We start from the raw sequence: 12,386 nt of genomic DNA on the forward strand, positions 1-12,386 counted from the left end.
GCTTTTTTTTTTTTTTTCCTTTCTGTCTGGTCCTGTGACATAGTTTACCCTACAGAAACTGTTACAAACAGATGTGTGGGGAAGGAATGAAAAGAAGGATAAACCTGCTGGTTTGAAAGCTGCAGTGAAATGACATTCAAATTCATTCGGGCTTTTAATTATTCATTTTATTACCCTAGAATCTATATAAATAATCACACACTGGCTGCAGAGTGCTTTGTGACTTTTCTTAGGTGAGTGGGTCTTGATCTTTCTCTATTTCTTCAGAAAGAAATTTCTGAAGAATACATTTTTCAAGCCTCGTAATGCATTCTGATGTTCTGCTAAAGGAGGCACGTACTCCTCACAGGCTGTGGCAATGATTTTCACTAACACTTACCAAGCACTCAGGGCCTGTCACTGTGTTTGGCCTTTTGAGTGTATTAAAACCAACTGCAGGGGGCGCCTGGGTGGCTCAGCCGGTTAAGCGTCCAACTTCGGCTCAGGTCATGATCTCGCGGTGCGTGAGTTCGAGCCCCGCTTTGGGCTCTGTGCCGACAGCTCAGAGCCTGGAACCTGTTTCAGATTCTGTGTCTTCCTCTCTCTCTGACCCTCCCCCGTTCATGCTCTGTCTCTGTCTCAAAAATTAAAAAATAAACGTTAAAAAAAAAAAAAACCAACTGCAGCCACCCCACAGAATTTACTGAATGCCTACTTTGTAAGCGCCTCAGGGATGGGTACAGTGGAGAGCGAGGTGGACGAGGTACTGTATCTCACGCAGCTTACTTGCTAACAGGTAAGGGACACACAAAAGACAATCGCATAGGGCAGGAATTAAAACAGAATAAACATACGGCCTACTTAACAATGAGGCCAGGGAAGAGTTCAGTCAATGTTACGTGTGAGCAGTAAGAATAAACAGCCATTCTGGGGCGCCTGGGTGGCTCAGTCGGTTAAGCGGCCGACTTCGGCTCAGGTCACGATCTCGCGGTCCGTGAGTTCGAGCCCCGCGTCGGGCTCTGTGCTGACAGCTCAGAGCCTGGAGCCTGTTTCAGATTCTGTGTCTCCCTCTCTCTGACCTTCCCCCATTCATGCTGTCTCTCTCTGTCTCAAAGGTAAATAAACGTTAAAAAAAAAAAAAAAAAAAGAATAAAGCCATTCTGGCAAGATGAGGATCTCCAGGACACAGAGAAAACCCAGCTCCCAGGTATGGAAGCTGACTGACAGAGCAGGTGCCAGCAGAGAGAACAGAGCCATGCGGAGGGATGCACCTGGCTCCCACTTTCAGTGTGACAGGAGCACTGGGGATTTTCAAGAGGGGATGACATGATCTGACTCCATGTCAGGGGGTCGTCTGGCTGCCATGAAGGCAGCCACAGGAGAACAAGTGGGAGCAGGGAACCAACCAGAAGGCAGTGGGTGGTCAGGCACCAGATGGCTCTACGCAACCTTCCACACAATCCCACAAAGGAGGAGCTCCGAGTATTTTGCAAACGAGTAAGCAGAGGTATGAAGCTCTCCCAGTTATTTAAGCGCGAGTGGCAACGCTAGGTGTGAACCCAGGTGTGAACAACTCTGGTGCCCACACCCTTCACCATCAACCACACCACACTACACTCTAGCTGTTCCTATGAAAACTCTAAGAGATTAGCATTTTAGAAGAGGCCACCTAGACACTCCCACGGGCCAACTGCAGCCTGCGTCTCTCCTTATACAAAGTGTGAAAAGACACTGTGAAAAGAAAAATCTATTAAGCAGAGGTAAGTATTCATTTACAGGTGTGGGGGAGAAAATAGAAAATATACCTGCAGTGAAATGTTCAGATCTTTACACTGATAAAGTTCAATGCATGGAAATGTATCTATAGAACCACTACCCCAATCAAGACACAGGACATATCTATCAACCCAAAGTACTTACGTGTGTCCTTCCAATCAAACCCCACCCTGAATAAACAGCTACTATTCAATATTTTGACTAGCTTTCCTTGGTTCTTGACCTTAATATAAATAGAATCACACTGATTTTATATAACCATATATAGACTCTGCTATAGTGCTATATGGATCAGCACTTCATAGGTTTTTACTGATGAGAACTGTTACAACATATCAATGTATCATCATCTGCATTTCTCCAGTTGATGGTTATTTATGTTATGTGGCCAAAAACACTAAAATTCACCCTCCCAACAATCCAGGTAGTCAGTACAACATTGTCAACCACAGGCACATGGTTGTACAACAGATTCTCAAAGCTCCCCATCCCACAAGATGGAAACTCTACAACCCCACCTCCCTCTCTCTCAGCTTCTGGCCACCACCATTCTACTTTCTATTTCTCTGAGTTCGACTAGCCTAGATACCTCACGTAAGTATAATTGTGCAGAATTTGTCTTCTTGTGATTGGCCCATTTCTCTTAACATAACGTCCTCAAGGTCCATCTATGTTGCGGCATTTATCAGAATTTGCTTCCTTTTTACAGCTGAATAATGTTCTATTATGTGGATACAACATATATTCTTTATTGATTCATCCACCATTAAATACTGAAGTTTTGACTACCTCTTGGCTGTTGTGAATATGCTACTATAAACACTTGTGTATAAATATCTGTTTGAGTCCCTGCTTTCATTTCTTTCAGATAAACACCCAGAATTGGGATTGCTCAGGCTTCCAGGGAAGGTGGGGACGTAGGAGGGTCCTACCCTCACCTTGTCCCATGAACACATCTAGATAACAGGCACATCATTGCAACTAACCCAGAAAAAAACCCTAAGACTGACAGAACAAGCTCTCCACAGTTAATGGTAGACAGGAAACCAAAGTGAAAACAGAAGGAAGGGCAGAGACCCTTCCAGAACCAAACTAACCTGTGAGACTAACCACAAACAGGAAGGAGAACATGAGTGTAGAGAAGGGAGAGGAAAAGACCCCACACCAGCCACCCCAGACACGGGGGACCCTGCACTGGGAAGATGAGACCCCGAGACATTTGGCTTTGAAAACCAGTGGGGCTTAACTTTGTGAGTGTTTACAATCAGTGGGACTTAACTCAGGGTGCTTTAAAACTCAGCTGGCTTACTTCTGGGAGAGCCTGAGGCCAACAAGAAACTGAGTCTCTGCCCTGGAAGAGACAGCAAAACACACAACCCCAGAGATGAAGCATAAAACAGCAGTATGAAAAACTCCTGAGGTACACAGGAAGGATATTTATTTACTAATTTCAGAAACCCACAGGACGGGCAGGGGTCTTTAGGAGACTTGTCTAAGAACAAAACAACTGGTGGCACCATTTTTCCCCCCACCCCCCAGCCTAGTTACCTGGATACCTACAGGAACCAGCACCTACAGTGGCCACCTAGCTCTGCTAACAGTACACCTGACCCCCACATTTTCCTTCGGCCTCACTCCACCCAACCCGCCCCACTCTGCAGGCATCCCTCGAAGTGGCTCCAGTTCCCATTCTGCAACCAGACCAGCACATCTAGCTAACACCCAAGGTGCTGCCACCCTTGAATCCGCCTCATCCAACTTGCCCACTGAACAGGAGTCCATCCAAAGCAGTGCCTGACTCACCTCATTTTGCAAGCAACCCCACAGTGACCAGCACCACGCCAAAGTGACTCCTGCCCCAGGAGAGGGGAAGATCCCCCCACACACCAGTCCAACCACAGCCCCAGCAATGGGCTGGGGGCAGACATCAGGTCTGACTGCTAGCCACACCCACCAGCAAAAAGCTCACAGAGGGGCAGCAAAAAAAAAAAGAGAGAGAACCCTGGAGTTCAGAGTCACTGCAACCCCAACAGTCAGAGTGGGGCAGACTGCAGGCCTCATCTCCAAGAAAAGCCCCTTTGGGGCCAGCACAAGAGAGTACCCTGCAGTAAGGTGTGACTGAAGCCCAGCACACAGGCTAAGAGGAAGCATCTAGTCTGACCCAAGGCAGCCAAGACTGGCCTCTGATAGCACAGGAACCAAACCCTGCCCACAATAGGCAGAGAGAGCCATTGTGGGCAATTGGAAGGCAAACATGGCTCAACCACAACAGCATGGCACATGCAACACACACAGGTGACACTCTGAAGTACCAGGTTCTGGTCAACAGGGGACATTGTACAGGACATTGAACAGGGAGGCACAATAACTCTTCATAAGGCCCCTACTTTCAACATTAGGAGTCATAGCTGACTCTCCTAACAAAAGAAAACAGACACAGAGAGTGAGACAAAGTGAGACAGAGGAATATGCCCTGATGAAAAAACATGAGAAATTCACAGCAAAACAGCTCAATGAAACAGAGATAAGCAATATACCTGATAAAGAATTCAAAGTAATGGTCATAAAGACACTAGATTTGAAAAGGAGTGGAAGATTCAGCGAGACCCTCAACAAAGAGATAGAAAATATAAAAGTGAACCAATCAGAGATGAGAACTTAATAACTGATATTAAAAATACATGAGAGGGAATAAACAGTAGACTAGAAGCAGCAGAATGGATCAGTGACCTGGAGGACAGAGTAATGGAAGCAGCCAAGCTGAATAGCAAAAGAAAAAGAACAATAAAAAATGAGAACAGATTAAGGGAACTCGGTGACACCATCAAGCATACTAATATTCACATTATAGGGATCCCAGAAGGCAAAGAGAGAGAAAAGGGGGCTAAATATTTACTTGAAGAAATAATAGTTGAAAACTTCCTAAATCTGGAGAAAGAAACAGAAATCCAGATCCAGGAGGCACAGAAAGTTCCCAGCAAAACTAACCTGAAGAATTCACATCAAGACACAGAGATTAAAATGACAAAAAGTGGTGATAGAGATTTTTTAAAGCAACATGAGAAAACAGTTACATTCTAGGAAACCTCTTGAGGTTATCAGCTGATTTTTCAGCAGAAACTTTGCAGGCCAGAAGGGAGTGGCAGGATATAGTCAATGTGCTGAAAGAAAAAAAAAACAAAAACAAAAACCTGCAACCAACAATACTCTACCCAGCAAGGCTACCATTCAGAATAGGAGAGATAAAAAGTTGCCCAAATAACAGGCAAAGAAGTTCATCACCACGACACTAGCTTTACAAGAAATACTAAAGGGAATTCTTTGAGTGGAAAGTAAAGATCATAACCAGGAATAAGAAAATTAAGGAAGAATAAAATTTCATAGGTACATACCAACACAAGTACATTAATTTCTTATAAAACCAATATGGAAGTAAAAGCATAAAAGCAGTAAAATCAATTGTATCTATAAATATTAGTCAATGGATTCACAAGAGTATGTGAAGTATGACACCATATACATAAAACCTGGGGGGAGGCAGTAAAAATTCAGTACTTTTACAATGGGTTCAAACTTAAGCAACCATCAACTTAATATAGACTGCTGTATGCACAGGATATTATATATAAACCTAATGGTAGCCAAAAATCAAAATCTGGTAATATATGTGCAAAAAATAAAGAGAAAGGAATCCAAGCGTATCAATAGAGGAAACCATCAAACAACAAGCCAGGAGGGAACACGAAAAAGGAACAGAGAAGAACTACAAAAACAACCATAAAACAATAACAAAATAGCAATGAGTAGACAACTGTCAATAACTGCTTTGAATGTAAATGGACTAAATGCTTCAATCAAAACAATTGGTGAAAGGGGCACCTGGGTGGCTCAGTCCGTTGAGGTTTGACTTCGGCTCAGGTCATGATCTCTCGATTCGTGAGTTTGAGCCCCGCATTGGGCTCTCTGCTGTCAGTGCAGAGCCTGGAGCCTGCTTCTCATTCTGTGTCTCCCTCTCTCTCTGCCCCTTCCCCGTTTGTGCTTTGTCTCTCTTCCTTTTTCAAAACTAAACAAACATTTAAAAAAAAAAAAAAAACAGTGGGTGATGGAATAGATAAGAAAATAAGACCCATCTATATGTTGCCTGTAATAGATTCACTTCAGACCTAAAGACACATACAGATGGAAAGTGAAGGGTGGAAGAACATTTATCACACAAATGGAAGTAAAAAGAAAGCTGAGGTAGCAATACTTTGACAAAAGAGACTTTAAAACAGGCTATAACAAGAGACAAAGAAGGACACTACATAATCATCAAGACAACAACCCACAAAAAGATGTGACAGTGGGGCGACTGGGTGGCTCAGTCGGTTAAGCTCAGACTTCAGCTCAGGTCACGATCTCGCAGTCCGTGAGTTCGAGCCCCGCGTCGGGCTCTGGACTGATGGCTCAGAGCCCGGAGCCTGCTTCCAATTCTGTGTCTCCCTCTCTCTCTGCCCCTCCCCTGGTTCATGCTCTGTCTGTTCTATGTCTGTCTCAAAAATAAATAAACATTAAAAAAAATTAAAAAAAGAAAGATGTGACAGTTGTAAATATTAATGCACCCACCATAGAAGTACCCAAATAATAAAGTAGCTATTAACAAACATAAATGAAAAAAATGAAAGTAATACAATGATAGTAGGGGGCTTTAACACCCAACTCACCTCAATGAATAAATCATCCAAACAGAAAATCAACAAGGAAACAGTGGCTTTAAATGATATGATGGACCAGATGGACTTAACAGCTATATCCAGAGCATTCCATCCCAAAACAGCAGAATACACATTCTTTGCAAGTGCACATGTAACACTCTCCAGAACAGATCACGTATTAGGCTGCAAAACAAGTCTCAAGAAATTCAAAAAGACTGAAGTCATATCATACATCTTTTCTGACCACAGTGGTATGAAACTAGAAATCAACAAGACAAAATCTGGAAAGGACACAAACAAATTGATGTCAAAAAACATGCTACTAAACAGTGAATAGGTCAACCAAGAAACCAAAGAAGTCGTCAAAAAATACACGGAGAAAAATGAAAATGAAAACACAATGGTCCAAATTCTTTGGAATGAAGCAAAAGCTGTTCTAAGAGGGAAGATTATAACAATACAGGCCTATGTAAAGAAATGAGAAATATCTCAAACAATCTAACGTTAAACCTAAGGAAGCCAGAAAAAGAAGAACTAAGCGTAAAAGCCAGTAAAAGGAAGGAAATAATAAATAGTGGAGAAGAAATAAATGAAATCAAGACCAAAACAATAGAACAGATGGATGAAATGAGGAGCTGGTTCTTTGAAAGCATCAAAAAATTGATAAATCTTTAGCCAGAATTATCAAAAAGGGAGAGGACTAAAAAATAAAATCAGTAATGAAAGAAGAAATACCAAAGAAACACAAAGAATTATAAAAGACTATTATAAAAAATTATACATCAACAAATTGGATAACCTACAATGGGTAAATTCCTATAAACATACAATCTCCCAAAACTGAATCAGGAAGAAATAAAAAACTTGAACAGACTAGTGACTAGCAATAAAATTGATCAGTAATCAAAAATCTCCCAATAGACCAAAGTCCAGAACCAGATGGCTCCAAAGGTGAATTCTAACATTTAAAGAAGAGTTAATACTTACTCTTCTCAAACTATTCCCAAAAATGGGAGAGGAAGGAAAGCTTCCAAACCCATGCTATGAAGCCAGCATTACCCCAATACCAAAACAATATACACTACAAAAAAGGAAAACTATAGGCCAGTATCTCTGATGGACACAGATGCAAAAATCCTCAACAAAACATTAGCAAACTGAACCAAACGATACATTTAAAAAATCATTCACCATGATCAAGTGGAATTTATTTCCAGGATGCAAGGGTAGTTCAATATTCGCAAAATCAATGTGATACATCACATCAACAAGAGAAAGGATAAAAACCATACGGTCATTTCAACAGATGTAGAAAAAGCATTTGATAAACTACAACATCCATTCACAATACAATCCCTCAACAATGAGGGTTTAGAGGGAACATACCTCAACAAATAAAGGTTATGTATAAATATATAAAAGTTACAAATATGTATTTAAATATACATATACATATACATACACACACATATATATAAATATAAATATATGTGTGTGTGTGTTACCTTCCTTTTAGTGTCTACAGGGACTGTAACATACATTTACTCATTTGTAATACTGGTTATATTTATTTTTTCTTCCTTGATCTTGCTAGAAACAATCTTCTCTTTCTTTCCTATTTCATTGTTTTCTACTATTATTATTTCCTTCTTTCTACTTACTTTGGCTTAATTTTCTTTTCAATTTCTAGCCCCTTAAAGTGGAAACTTCGACCACTGACTGATTTTGACCTTTCTTTTTTCTGACATAAGCACTTAAAGCTGTGTATTTCCCTCTATACATTGCCTTAGTTCCTTTCCACAAATTTTGATATTTTGTATTTTAAGAACCTTTTAATTACAACCTGTTTCCTTCTCTTTAAAGTAAACCCCTTATTCACAATATACAGTTGAGTTTTCACTTTCTCAAATTCACTTTGATAATCACTGACTTTTATCCATTTATACTTAACAGCTGCACTTAAGTCTTATTTTTGGTATTTATTTTCTGTTTCATTGGGTTTTCATTCTCCCCCCCCCCCCCCCGCCCTTTATACCTCTGGCTTAATCAAGTTTTTTCCTTAAGTATTTCATCTTAGTTCCCTCATTGTATTGCTATCATAACTTTACATATTCTTTTTGATGGCTGATAAAGGAATTATTATATGATTCCTTAACACAGTCCACTTAGAGTTAATATTGTGCCAGTCTGTGAAATAAAGCAATACGGGGAAAAAAAGAAACCAACTTGCAACAGAATTCCACCTCTCTCCATATTTTGGGCTATTGTTATCATATATTTTACAACTGCATTGATAACTACCACTACACAATGCTATAATTTTTGTTTCACACAGCATTTTTCACAGAACTAGACAAAGAATCCTAAAATGTGTATGGCACCATAAAAGACTATGAATAATCAAAGCAATCTTGAAAAAGAGAAAAAACCTGGAGATTTCATGGTATTTGATTTCAGGCTATACCACAAAGCTATAGGAATCAAAGTGGTATGTTATTGGCATGAAAACAGATACACCGATCAATGGAACAGAGAGCCCAGAAATAAACCCACACATATATGGCCAATTAATCTACAACAATGGAGGCAAGAATATGCGATAGGTAAAGGACAGTCTCTTGAACAAATGGTATTTGGAAAACTGGACAGCCACATGCAAAAGAATGACGGAAACTGGACCACTTCTTCACAACATACACAAAAATCAACTCAAAATGGGTTGAAGACTTGAATGTAAGACCTGAAACCATAAAATTCCTAAAAGAAAACATAGGCAGTAAGCTCTCTGATATTGGTCTCAGCAACATTTTTTGTATCTGTCTCCTCAGGCAAGGACAACAAAAGGCAAACATGTGGGACTACATCAAACTAAAAAGGTTTTGAAAAGCAGACAGTTATTTTTAATGAAGTTAACAAAAACTTGGTATCTTCACTCTTTTGTATGAATTCCATCTGTTGTTTTTTCCTTTAGGCAGAGGTCCTAGCTCAGGTGCTAAGCATCAATTCTCTGCTGGCCCTAAGCCAGAAAGACTGGATTTCAGTGGCCACTAGTCACGTGAGGATTGGAGAACGCCCTTAGGAAGAGCACTGCCAATCTTACCAGGGTCAGTTCCTAAATTTCAGGGGTAGATTCCTCTCCCAAAATATAACAATAGGGGAGAGGGAGAGCGCTAGACCTTGTCATGGATATCGGCGAGCCCAGTGTGACCAGGCTAGAGCTGGAAGCACTCCTGCTTCATTAAAATATGTGTTCTGGTTGTCACAGAATTTTGTGTGGACACTGTTTTAACTCATCATTTTAATGACACTGTCCCTAAAGGGACGTCAGCTGAACAATATATCATTGTTTCCTTTCCTATAATCTGTTCTGATTTCAAGATTTTCTCTTTATCTTCAGTTTTCTTCGGCTTGACCACAATGTACCCAGGAGTGTTTTTCCTGGTCTTCAGCCTGCTTGGGGTTCACTCTTCTTAAATCTGAGGTTTACAACAAATCTGGAGAGATTCTTATTATTTCTGCAGGTATTTTGTCTGCCCCTCCTCCCGTCTCCTCCGGGGAGCCCACCTATATTTGTGTCAGGCTGTCTACTGGCTCATAGATCACTAGGACTTTCTTCGGCGCTTTTGATCTATTTTCTGTTACTCAGACCAAATCACTTTTATGACCTATGTTCAGGTTTCCTGAGTACCCCACTCTGTCCAATCCTGTATTATGCCTATCCACCCAAAGTTCTCGATTTTTATGTACGTCTTCAGATAATATTTCTATTTGGCTCCTTTTATAATTTCCATTACTGTGCTCAGTTCCCTATTGTTCCTTCATTTTAAATATATTTTCCTTTAACTCCTTATACAACTTATAATAGCTGCTTTAACATCCCTGTCTGCAGTTGGCTTTATTAACTGTTTTCTCTTGACTATGGGTCATGTTTTCCTATTTCCTCACATGTCCAGAAGTTTTTGGTAGAACAATGGAGCCTGTGGATAACACTTCATGCAGATGAGGTTCTCTGCTGAGTACTGATTTTTGTGCCAGCAGTCAATTAAGCTGGCCAGACTCAGGTTCTAGACTATGGCCCCACCACTAGCAGCTGGAACCCATGCAGAGTGGAATTCAAGTCCCCACAGGCACCCACAGTCCAGGGTTTGCCACAAATCTGAATGGAGTTTACACCCAGATTTGGGGGCCCCCTGCTTTGTGGCTCTTTCTCTCCCAAAATTTTCCCTCATCTCCAGCTGTTCTGAAAGTCCCGAATTCTTTTTTATGACACATTAAGCTAGTAACTCAATGGCTTTCAGCCTGGGTTTTAGAAGCCCCAGACTATGCAAACGGGGAGTATCTTCAAGGCAAAAGCCAAATAAATAAGAATCTCACATGGCGCCACACCCTTCTTTCAAGTGGTCCTTCCATATTTAGCCAAGGTTTGGGAGTTGCTCTCCAGTTCAAGCAATTATTAATATTGTGTCAAGTTGTTATTGTAATATGTGGAAAGGCTGGTCTCATACCAGCTCCAGAACCAGTTCCTACATTCCTTAAGAATTTAATAGGATTGTCCAAGTCAAGTAAAATATAAGTTCAAACCTACTTGGGGCACCTGGGTGGCTCAGTCAGTTAAGCATCTGACTCTTGATCTCAGCTCAGGTCATGATCTCAGTTTGTGACACTGAGCCCCATGTTGAGCTCTGGGCCAACAGTGCAGAGCCTGCTTGGGATTCTCTCTCTCCCTCCTCCCCTGCTTGTGCACCCTCACTCTCTCTTTCTCCCTCCCTCCCTCTCTTTCTCTCTCAAAAATAATTAAATAAACTTTAAAAAAATACTCTACTCAGTTGAGACTGAGTTAAGGGACAACTCTTACCTAAATTAAACCCTTCATAAAGTGACTTTTTAAAAATTTGTGACATTAAAAAAAAAAAAATACCAGGGGCGCCTGGGTGGCTCAGTCGGTTAAGCGTCCGACTTCAGCTCAGGTCATGATCTCTCGCTTTGTGAGTTTGAGCCCCACGTTGGGCTCTGGGCTGACAGTCTGGAGCCTGCTTCGGATTCTGTGTCTCCCTCTCTCTCTGCCCCTCCCCTATTCATGCTCTGTGTCTCTCTGTCTCAAAAATAAATAAACGTTAAAAAAAAAAAAAACTTTAAAAAAAATACTAGAATCAACTGAAAACACCCAAGGCTTACAGGGAACACCACCACTTGGCCATATGCTTCCTAAAAGAAAATTAGTTGAAACAAGTGACTCCCAAAATTTCAAGTCAAAGGCACAAATTATGTGCTTTTTTGTGGTTGTTATTCTTCATATGACAACGTTAAGTTATACCATCGAGGCAGTTACTAAAACTGCAGGCTACCTGCACACCGTCACTGTGGCTCCACAGCTCAGCTCACCGCTTTAAGAAAAATAGTTTTCTGATTGCAAGTTAAACTTAAGGAAAACAAATTTTGTTCAAGAATCCATTTGAGTGATTCAGTTTTTTACACAGAGTTTCTTCCTCTGATTAGTAAACAGCCAACAAAATGCAAATCCAGCTAATAGCTACTCAATGAACTTCCCACAAGTATCTGGGATGCGCTCACCTGGAATCAGCAACGAGCAAGGGGAGATGCAGCCTCACTACTCTTAGTTTCTGGCAGCTTCTGGCACTACCGGCAATTCCCGTTTGTTAAGGAAGTCAGCACACACACTAACTTGGGGCAAATCGTCAACCTCTGTGGACCTACGCGCAACACAGTTCTATTTAATGATCTATTCAATTCTCCTTTTCAAAAAGGCAACTCTGTTCTCTTTTTGCCATAGCAGGGGTTTAGAGAAATTGACAGTGTGTTTGTAAAATTTCCATGGAAGTGCAATCAAATTTGGGGAGCCAAACAGACGGCATCTACTGCACAGAGCCTGTGAGCTCATAGGTGGTGGGCAGGGATCTTGTCTCCCAGGTTCTGCTG

The 12,386-nt window shown here is 41.1% G+C and overlaps 1 protein-coding gene across 14 annotated transcripts in view; it reads right to left on the reverse strand.

Annotated features, from left to right (window-relative positions):
* Positions 1-12,386, reverse strand: part of DIP2C (disco interacting protein 2 homolog C) — a 412,960-nt gene that overhangs the window by 165,573 nt on the left and 235,001 nt on the right. The window lies entirely within an intron of this gene.

Source organism: Felis catus, chromosome B4 (genome assembly GCF_018350175.1).
Source record: "Felis catus isolate Fca126 chromosome B4, F.catus_Fca126_mat1.0, whole genome shotgun sequence".
In the NCBI taxonomy this organism is placed as follows: Eukaryota; Metazoa; Chordata; class Mammalia; order Carnivora; family Felidae; genus Felis; species Felis catus.